The 10846-nt window shown below is 43.5% G+C and overlaps 1 protein-coding gene across 1 annotated transcript in view; it reads right to left on the reverse strand.

The window, feature by feature from the left end:
• The window catches only part of PLEKHB2 (pleckstrin homology domain containing B2), a 43292-nt gene extending 33554 nt beyond the window's left edge, over nt 1-9738 (reverse strand). The window contains exon 1 of the mRNA XM_081814685.1: nt 9583-9738. The gene's annotated coding sequence lies outside the window, so the exon portion shown is untranslated. The remainder of the gene's footprint in view (nt 1-9582) is intronic.
• Nucleotides 9739-10846: the final 1108 nt, after the last annotated feature.

A 10846-nucleotide genomic window follows, 5' to 3' on the forward strand; every position in this document is an offset into this window, starting at 1 on the left:
GGGCACGTTCTGCATGGAGCACTAGGTGTTACGCACAAACAATGAATCATGGAACACTACATCAAAAACTAATGAGGGGCGCCTGGGTGGCTCAGCTGGTTAAGCGACTGCCTTCGGCTCAGGTCATGATCCCAGGGTCCTGGGATCGAGTCCCACATTGGGCTCCCGGCTCAGCGGGGAGCCTGCTTCTCCCTCTGACCCTCTCTTCTCTCATGCTGTTTCTCTCTCGCTCGCTCTCTAATAAATAAATAAATAAAATCTTTAAAAAAAAAAAAACTAATGAGTTAATATATGGTGATTAACATAACAATAAAAAAATTTTTTTTTAAAAATCCTCCAATAAACAAGAGTCCAGGGCCAAATGGCTTCCCAGGGGAAATCAACCAAACATTTAAACACAAATTAATACCTATTCTTTTGAAGCTGTTTCCGAAAACAGAAATGGAAGGAAAATGTCCAAACTCATTTTATGAGGCCAGCATTACCCTGATCCCAAAACCAAAGACCCCACTAAAAAGGAGAATTAACAGACCAATAGCCCTGATGAACATGGATGCCAAAATTTTGACCAAGATTCTAGCCAATAAGATCTAACAGTACATTAAAATGATTATTCACCACGACCAAGTGGGTGGATTTATTCCTGGGCTGCAAGGATGGTTCAACATCCAAAAATCAATGTGATACATCGCATAAATAAAAGAAAGGACAATAACCATATGATCCTCTCAATTAATGCAGAAAAAAAGCATTTGACAAAATATAGTATCCCTTCCTGATAAAAACCCTTCACCATGTAGGGATAGAGGGAACACACCTAAACATCATAAAAGCCATATATGAAAGACCCACTGTGAGTATCATGCTCAATGGGGAAGAACTGAGAGGTTTTCCCCTAAGGTCACAAACAGGGATGTCCACTCACCACTGTTATTCAATACGCTACTGGAAGTCCTAGCCTCAACAATCAGACAACACAAAGAAATAAAAGGCATCCAAATCAGCAAAGAAGTCAAACTTCCACTCTTTGCAGATGACGTAATAACCTCGGAAACCCAAAAATTGCTAGAACAAATACAGAAATCCAGCAAAGTGTCAGGATATAAAATCAACACAGAGAAGTCAGTTGCACTTCTATACACTAACAATGAAGGAGAAGAAAGAGAAATTACAGAATCGATCCCATTTACAATTGCACCAAAAACCATAAGATACCTAGGAATAAAACTAACCAAAGAGGTATAAGATCTGTACTCTGAAAACAATTTAACACTTATGAAAGAAATTGAGGAAGACACAAAGAAATGGAAAAACATTACACACTCATGGATTGGAAGAACAAATATTGTTAAAACGTCTACACTGCCCAAAGCAATCTACACATTCAATGCAATCCTTATCAAAATACCATCAGCATTTTTCACAGAGTTGGAACAAACAATCCTAAAATTTATATGGAACCACAAAAGACCCCAAATACCTAAAGCAAACCTGAAAAAGAAAACCAAAGCTGGAGGCATCACAACTCTGGACTTCAAGCTGTATTACAAAGCTGTAATCATCCAAACAGTATGGTACTGGCACAAAAACAAACACATAGCTCAATGGAACAGAATAGAAAACCTAGAAATGGTCCCTCAACTCTGTGGTCAACTAGTCTTTGACAAAGCAGGAACGAATGTCCAATGGAAAAAAGACAGTCTCTTCAACAAATGGTGTTGGTAAAATTGGACAGCCACATGCAGAAGAATGAACCTGCACCATTTCCTTACACCACACACAAAAATAGACTCAAAATGGATGAAAGACCTAAATGTGAGACAGGAATCCATCAAAATGCTTGAGGAGAACACAGGCAGCAACCTCTTTGACCTCGGCTGCAGCAACTTCTTGCTAGACAGGTCTCCAAAGGCCAGGGAATCAAAAGCAAAAATAAAATTGTGGGGCGCCTGGGTGGCTCAGTCAGTTAAGCGTCTGACTCTTGGTTTCAGCTGAGGTCAAGATCTAGAGGTTCAGGGATCGAGCCCTACTTTGGGCTCCACACTTAGTGCAGAGTCTCCTTCAGATTCTTTCTCCCTCTCCCTCTGCCGCTCCCTGCTCATTCTGGTGCATGAGAGCTCAGGCTTGCTCTCTCTCTTTCTAAATAAATAAACAAAATCTTTAAAAAAAAAAAAAAAGTATTGGGACTTCATCAGAACAAAAAGCTTTTGCACAGCAAAGGAAACCAATCAACAAAACTAAAAGGCAACCCATAGCCTGAGAGAAGATACTCGCAAATGACCTATCAGATAAAGGGCTAGTATCCAAAATCTATGAACTTACCAAACTCAACACCCAAAAAACAACAAATCCAATCAAGAAATGGGCAGAAGACATGAATAGACACTTCTCCAAAGAAGACACACACAAATGTCTAACAGACACATGAAAAAATGCTCAACATCACCCGGCATCAGGGAAATACAAATCAAAACCACAATGAGATATGACCTCACACGAGTCAGAATGGCTAAAATGAAGAAGTCAGGAAACAATAGATGCTGGTGAGGATGTGGAGAAAGGGGAACCCTCTTTACATTGTTGGTGGGAATTCAAGCTGGTGTAGCCAACTCTGGAAAACAGTATGGAGGTTCCTCAAAAAGTTAAAAACAGAGCTATCCTACAACCTAGGAATTGCACCACTAGGTATTTATCCAAAGGATACAAACAGTGATTCGAACGGGTACATGCACCCCAACGTTTATAGCAGCAATGTCCACTTCAGCCAAACTGAGGAAAGAGCTGACAGTTGAATGGATAAAGAAGATGTAGTGTGTATGTGTGTGTGAAGATATCTATAATGGAATATTACTAAGCCATCAAAAAGAATGAAATCTTGCCATTTGCAACAACATGCATGGAACGTCGTTGGGTATTATGCTAAGCAAAATAAGTCAGAGAAAGACAAATACCATATGATTTCACTCAGGTGAAATTTAAGAAACAAAACAGATGAACATAGACAAGGGAGGGTAAAAGAAAAGAAAAATGGAGAGGGAGCCAAAGCATAACAGACATGGAACTGTAGGAAACAAACTGAGGGATCCTGGAGGGGAGGTAGGTAGAAGCATGGGGTAACTGTGTGATGGGCATTAAGGAGGGCACTTGATGTGAGGAGCACTGGCTATTATATGAATCTGATGAATCACTAAATTCTACCCCTGAAACGAATAATATCTACATGCTAACTTAACTGAATTTAGATTTAAAAAGTTAAAAAAAAAAAAAAAACAGAAAAGCTTCTACATCAAGGGGACATCATCATCTTTGGTATGCCTATATAAAATAATTCAAAACCATTAGAGAAAAAATAAATTAGATTATTACAAGGTCAAAAGAAACAAACTGGAATTAGCAGCAGAAAATCATGTGGATTTTTTTGGTTTTGTTTTTAAGTAGATTCCATGCCCAGTGTCTCAGAGCACAACATGGGGCTTGAATTCATGACCCTGAGATCGAGACCTGAGCTGAGATCAAGAGTCGGATGCTTAACCATCTAATCCACCCAGGCGCCTGGAAACTCATGACTTCTTGAAAAGGGGTAATTTCTTCTGTGGACTCAAGTCGCTTCTTATCTGGTATCATCCTATCTTTAGTCATTATGTGGAACAATCTCACATATACCCCTGTGTCCAGATTTTTATCTCTGATACTGGTCTTCTCTAAAAGGAGTCAATGCTCCTTGAAAATGAGCTGGTTACAATTTAGGGACAGGAAGCCTCAAGATGTGCCTACTATCAAAAAGCAAAGATGCTTTCAGGAATGCCTTTAGAAAGGATAAAGAAGCCAACCAGCTGAAGGAAGGGCATCTGAGAATGGCCAAATTTAAAACAATAATTACAGTTCATTAGAACCAACTGAGAATGAAAGGTATCCTAAGTATAAAATGATAAGTAAAACCAAATACACTGGTATGGAATGTGTTAGAGAAAACACACAATTTCCAATACAAGTTTGGATTTCACACAACTGGGGGTGGGGGTGGGGGTATTTATAAAATGTTGGAACACTTTGTATACCTTCTCCTCACTAGATAATTCAAATGGTTATTATGGTAATAGTAAGAGATATCTGTTGTGTTTACTAAGATGCTACAATTTCTTTTTTAACAAAAAGTCTGGACTTCTAAGTTAAAGACTCAAGTGTACAAAACTTACACAGTAGAGAAGACTAGAGATATAGGCTTTGAACCAGTATAGGCTGCTGGGAAGAAGGATGTTCAGGAAACGAACCTTGGACTCACACCTTCAGAAATACACTGAGTTTGACTACTTGCACTTGCTGAGCAGGCACTTACAAGCCAGTCTCCAGAAAAGTCAAAAGAAACCAAGAAAAGATTAAAGCCCCATGATAATAAAAGCCTCCTAAAGCCCCCTGTGAGATCTTCACTCTAATTGGGCAATATCATCCACGACAGCACATCTTCTTGGGGGACTAAAGCCAGGGTATTTTGCCATCTTAGCAGAGACTACAAGGTGGGCCCTCATCTGAATGCAGGAAAATAAGTTCTTTATCCCCACTAAAGAGATGTGTGTCCTTTGTGCTAATAGCCTCTTCTGTCAGGCATCACTTTGGTATCATGACCACCACATGAAGCTTATTGCCTCATCAGCCTTAGTCTCAGCCTCTAAAGCAAGAGAACCCTTGCCTCTGACTCCCAACCCATAAGCAACATGTAACACAATACAGACCCTCCACATAAGATACACCAAGGTCCTATAAATAAGATACACCAAGGGCAACAAGTCCTTAAATAAGCAGCTGCCATCAACTGCTCCTTAAATGACCCACCTCACCTAAACTGGACCGCAGGTACATCTTTCTATTTAGAGTCTGTACCCTGCCAGGCTCCTGAATCCTGACCACAAAGCAGAGGAGGAAGGGACATTATCACTCAGCCTACTTGCCCTCAGCCTTACAGAGCACTCACATGCCACTGCCTAAAAGAGGTACCCTACTCATCAGCCTAGCCCAATTTCTGATCCCAGATCCTGCTAGCCTGCTCTGCCTTGAGATTACCTGGAAACAGTGCTCAGAGGGGGGAAAACAAACAAACAAAAGGCAGACTTTAAACATCCATCTTTTCATTTTTCCCTCCGTGTTAAACAGAAATATTACATAGATATGTAAAATCCATATTTCTTATCACTAAACACTGAAATTCACAGGAGAATTATTTTCATAGAAGACACAACAGTAATATTAAAATGAGGATCCAAGACAAAAGATATACCAATAATGTCAAGATCACCCATGCTGGTGACTGCTTGCTATTTTCAACATTAATGATGGATTATAAGGAGCACAAACAACTAACTCTGTTCCCTCCTGAAATGGAACTTAAATGAGTTAAGGGGAAAACAAGGCATAAATCACAAAGACAAAAGATACCAACAGCAGAGACAAAAGCAGATGACCCATGTTCAAATCCTGACTCACCGACTTATAAATAAACCTGGGCAAGAGGGGCGGGGTTGGGAAATAAATAAGTAAATAAATAACCTTGGGCAAGTTACTTAACTTTTCCAAGCCTTAGTTTCTTGACCTATACAATGAGAATGCCAACACCTACTTGACAGATATTTGGAAAACTGGGTGAAATAACATGTGTTTGGCATAGTGCCTTACATTTACTAAAACTCAAGAAATGGGAGCTGCTCACACAGCAATTATTACTGTTATCACTATTACTTCCTCACCTGACAAAATTTGCCCAAAACATTCCAGGAGAGAAGCACATTAGGATGCTTCTCAAATGGCTTAGAAGATTTAATAAATTAAGATGCCCTTGAAGGTCAAAATTTGAACACATATACACTAAAAGTAAAAGCAAAAAACAAACAAAAGACCTCCCAGTACATAACCAAATCCATCTCTTAAGGAACAGGAATATTTCTTTGCTTTCCTTGCTGAATTCCACATCACTTCACAATTTATTTCAACATTTCACTATTTATATCCTGGAGCAAGATCTATTGCATAAACTAAAACTCATCAGATAAAAGTCCTGCTGTTGGTCTCTCAAGAATAAAACACCAGCAAACTAACTAGTTGAAAAATACCCACATTACTCACATGCCAGTAAACCTATAGGAAGTTTTCAAATATAAATCATATTCAGCAATTCAAATTATTTTAAATGTGAACTGAAATCATTTCAAAAATACTAAATCCAGGGGTGCCTGGGTGGCTCAGTTGGTTAAGCGTCCCAACTCTTGGTTTCGGCTCAAGTCGTAATCTCACCAGGGTCATGAGATTGAGCCCATGTGGGGCTCTGCACTCAGCATGGAGTCTGCTTGACATTCTCTCTCCCTTTCCCTCCAGCCATCCCCGCCTTTGTGAGTGCATGCTCACTCTCTCTCTAAAATAAAATAAATTTTTAAAAACAAAACATAACACTGAATCCAAAAGAGATCAATTTAACAGGTAGAAAGAATATTGCCTTTGGAATCTGGCAACAGATTCCTCTTACTACCTTTTACTAACTGGTATGACTTTGAGCACAATACCAAACCTCCCAAGCCTCACTTTTCTTACCTATACAACAGGACATTACTAGTTATCTTATAAGGTTAGTGTAAGAATTAACTGAGGCAATATGCCCAAAGAGCCCCTTAGGCTCTCCAAAACAGAGAACAGCTATAATTACATTACTATTTTGTTCTAAGAACAGCAATTCAGGGTTGTCTACAACTGACTCATTCACAATACCCTCATTCCTCTGGCTAGCCCTCTCTGTACTTTAACTGTAAAAGTTACTACCTTATCAAAGGGAGGAAAACTCTGTTCTTCAAAAATGATAATGCAGGGGCACCTGGCTGGCTTCGTCAGTAGAGCATGACACTCTTGATCTCGGGATTGTGAGTTTGTGCCCCACATTGGGTGTAGAGATTACTTAAAAGTAAAATCTTTAGGGGTGCCTAGATGGCTCAGTCAGTTAAGTGACCAACTCTTGGTTTCGGCTCAGGTCATGATCTAATGGGGTGTGAGACTGAGTCCCGCCTTGGGCTGTGCACTTAGCTCAAAGTCGGCTTGAAGATTCTCTTCCTCTGCCCTTCCTCACCGTACACACACACACACACACTCTCTCTCTCTCTCTCAAATAAATAAATCTTTAAATAAAATCTTAAAAAAAAAAAAAAGAATGATACTGTAAAGGCAACAAGAATTCCCAAGCGTCTCTAAATACAGGGGACAAGAACTGGGTGACCCATCATCATTTAGAGGTCAGTTCGTATGTAGCACTGGCCATTGCCAGGTAGCAACCATTTCTTGATAACAAGCCTAATACAAGCACTCATCAAAGGGCAGACACACTGGACAGGCAAGAAAGTTCAACTTTCTGTCCCCATGATCAAATTCAGAAGCAAACATACAACCAATAAATCATAACTAAACCACTTTTTGTAACATGTTTAATAGTTTGTTTTACTCTCTGCAGTTTTTCATAGTTACAGACACTAATAATTTTTAATTTCTTCAGACATCTAGTAAGAAAGAAAAAAAGGCAGAGTTAAGGAGAAAGAAACCAAATATTAATGTAGGGTGGCAAGCTGGGAAGCATAGCAAAGTTTCTAGAGGGAATCAGAAAAACCCTCTATCTTCCAGAGGAATAATACAACCATCACACCAAGAATGGTATCTGTTCATTCTATAGAATGATGTACACACACACACACAAAATGTGTACACATTTCATAAATTCAGTCCTTGAGATTATTAGGAATATTGCCTACAGAATGTGCCAACGCAATTAAAAATATGCTAGTGAAGAACCTCTGTCAGGTTCTGAGTTCCTTTCCGCAGCCTCCTTTAGTAAACATTTACTGAACACTACATGGTCTGCCAAGACCATCCTGCAACATTTTGGATTTCTGCCCTCAGAGATTAGTATGTTGGGGAGGGGCAGGAGGAGTCAAGTATAGAAATCACTAACGCAAAAAGTAATGCCCCAGGCATTCTCATTCCCATTTACAGGCTGGCCCTTAAGACAGTTCGGCTGCCCAATCACATATATTTTGGTCATTGATTTGTTCGACAAAAAATGACGGCCGTAAGTCAGCTGACAATCCCCGCTTAGGCCCTAATTCCCCTTGTGATTTAAGACAACTCACTTCCTGCACTCGCAATGGTTTCCTCAAAGACCACGAGACCGAGGAACTTTCCTCCCTTTCAATTTAAACACTCCTGCCTCAAGCAGTGGCTCCACCCTGTCCTAGTCAGAAGAGGCACTCAAAAAAAAAAAAAAGAAAAGAAAGATTCTCAGGGGCCAGGAGTCAATGGCGTTGGGAATTAACCACGTTCCTCTAGATTTCTTGACAGTATGACCGTCACACCTCATTCCCTCCACCCACCCTGAAAAACAGGAACTTACTATTCGTTCATTTTTATGAAGCCTCTTCTTTGTAAATTACTCTACATTTGAGATAAAAACAAAAAACTCTTTGCGACACAAAATAAAAACCGTGGGCTCCGGAGTTCCCGATCTGGCTGAATGAAAGGATCAAACGTACAACCAAAAGTCTTAACCACCACAAAGCCAAGAGTAAGTGAAACGAAGCGGGGGGCCGGGCGCACCCGCGAGTCCACAGCTTCAATGCCGCTCCGGATTCCTAAGGAGAGTACGATCTCAGTGCGGGCAAGGGCAGAGACCAGGCACTGGGAGACCCGTGCGGGCGGAAAGGTGGCGGGCTCGCGGGGAGCACCTGCGGGAAGGGGGCAGCAGAAGGAGAACGGGCGGGGCTGGGCGGCTCTAAGGGAGGCTCTGGAGCGGCGGACACCAGAGAGGGGAGAAAGGGAGTGGGCCGGGGATCGCCTCAGAGGGGCGCCGAGCGGGTGGCGCTAGAGGAGGCTCCACAGGACCCTGGGACGGAGGGACGCTGACCCGGAGGAGGGGGTCCTCTCCGAGGGGTGCGGTGTTGGGCGGCTCTGGAGGGGCCGGCACCAGGGAGGGGAGGCGACGCGGGCCGAGGACAGTGCCTCCAGAGCGGCTTGGAGCTGGGCCGCTCTAGCCTGGCCGAAGCCGAGGGGGTCCGCTCCGAGCGGCGCGGGGTGGGCTCTAGGGAAGGCTCTGGACCGTCCAACACCGGGGAAGAGGAGGGCGCTCGGAGCTCGAGGGCTCTAGCGGAGGCTCTGGTGGAGCCAACACCAGGAAGGGAAGAAAGGAGGAGGGCTGGGGGAGGAGGGTCGCCTCCGATGGGCGCGGAGTGGACCGCGCTAGAGGTGGCTGGGATCTAAGCCAGGGAGGGGCGGGCCGCGGGCTGGAAGGGGGGGTCCTCTCAGAGGGGTGCGGGGCTGAGCGGCAGTACAGGAAGTTCTGCAGGGACCTACACCCGGGAAGGGGAGGGCGCGCGGAGCGGGGCGACTCTAACCGAGGCTCTACAGGGACCGACGCTGGAGAGGGGCGGGACGCGGGTCGAGAGGGGATCTTCTCGGAGGGGTGCGGGGCTGGGCGGCTCTAGGAAAAGCTCCAGAGGAATCAAATCTGGGGGATGGGGAGCAGAAGGGGGCCTGGCGTCGCCCGGACCGAACCGACACATTTACCTGCGAACTCTCGAGGCGCCGCCGCGGAGCACCGAAGCAAGGCACTGGAGCGCAGGGACGCCGCTGGGGTTCCTCGGCTCCGACTGCCTCACGCCTGCGTCCGGGCCGATGTCCAGCGTCACACCGCCCCGGCGCGCATGCGCTCGGTCGCGCGAGGCATGCCTGGAATAGTCGCGGGGGCTGCGTCGGAGGTCGTCGTACGAGGGAGGGCAGGGTCCTGAGGCATCCTCAACTCTACTTCATTTTCAACTGAAAAGGAATCGTTTGCACTCTGGTCTTCGTCCAAATACCATCCTCCAATAAGAGAAGCCAGGGCTGTTTAGAGAAAAGAGTGGTTCTAGAGCTGTGGCAGGGAAAGTACAACCGGAGTCTGGAGCGTGGTATAGCTCCAGAAGTAAAAAATGCTCAAAGAATAAAATCATGGAGGCCTGTCGAAGGACACAGGAGTCAACCTGGAAGAGCTCCCCATGGCCAAATCTGGAACAATTTGAGCACCAAAATAAATTATGTAGTATTAGATTATAACTTGGAGTATAAAACAAATATAATAGGGGCGCCTGGGTGGCTCAGTCGTTAAGCGTCTGCCTTCGGCTCAGGTCAGGATCCCAGGGTCCTGGGATCGAGCCCCACATCGGTCTCCCTGTTCCGCGGGGAGCCTGCTGCTCCCTCTCCCACTCCCCCTGCCTGTGTTCCCTCTCTCGCTGTGTCTCTCCCTGTCAAATAAATAAATAAAATCTTAAAAAAAAAAAAAACAAATATAATAGAGTCCATTCTTTTGTAAGTAAATGGTTAAATTAATGGGGAGAAGAGAAGTCTTTTTTATAGAGGAATTCTAATATACCCAATCCAGAGGGGGTATTAATCTCCACCCAAACACCCCTGAATCTGCATAATTACTTCCTCCCAAAGAGTGTGAGAAGGGGAAAAATAACTTTACAGTGGAGAAACCTGACAAACACTACTCAACCATGTGATCAAGATTGACATCAGCCATGGTAAGTCATGTTGATAATATTTACCCTTGACGTGATGTAATGAAAAGGTCACTTTTCCTGTGGTCTTCCTCCCCCAAAAATTATAATCCCAATCTAACCATGAGAAAAACATCAGACAAATCCTAACTGATGGATATTCCACAAATTACCTCACCAGTACTCCTCAAAACTATAAAGGTCATGAGAAACAAGGAAAGACTGAGAAACTGTCAGAGGCAATGGGGGATCAATGGGGTGGAATCCTGGAACAGAAAAAAAGGATGTTAGTG

The sequence above is a fragment of the Leptonychotes weddellii genome, chromosome 3 (assembly GCF_054177405.1).
Source record: "Leptonychotes weddellii isolate Sample4059 chromosome 3, ASM5417740v2, whole genome shotgun sequence".
Taxonomy (NCBI): Eukaryota; Metazoa; Chordata; class Mammalia; order Carnivora; family Phocidae; genus Leptonychotes; species Leptonychotes weddellii.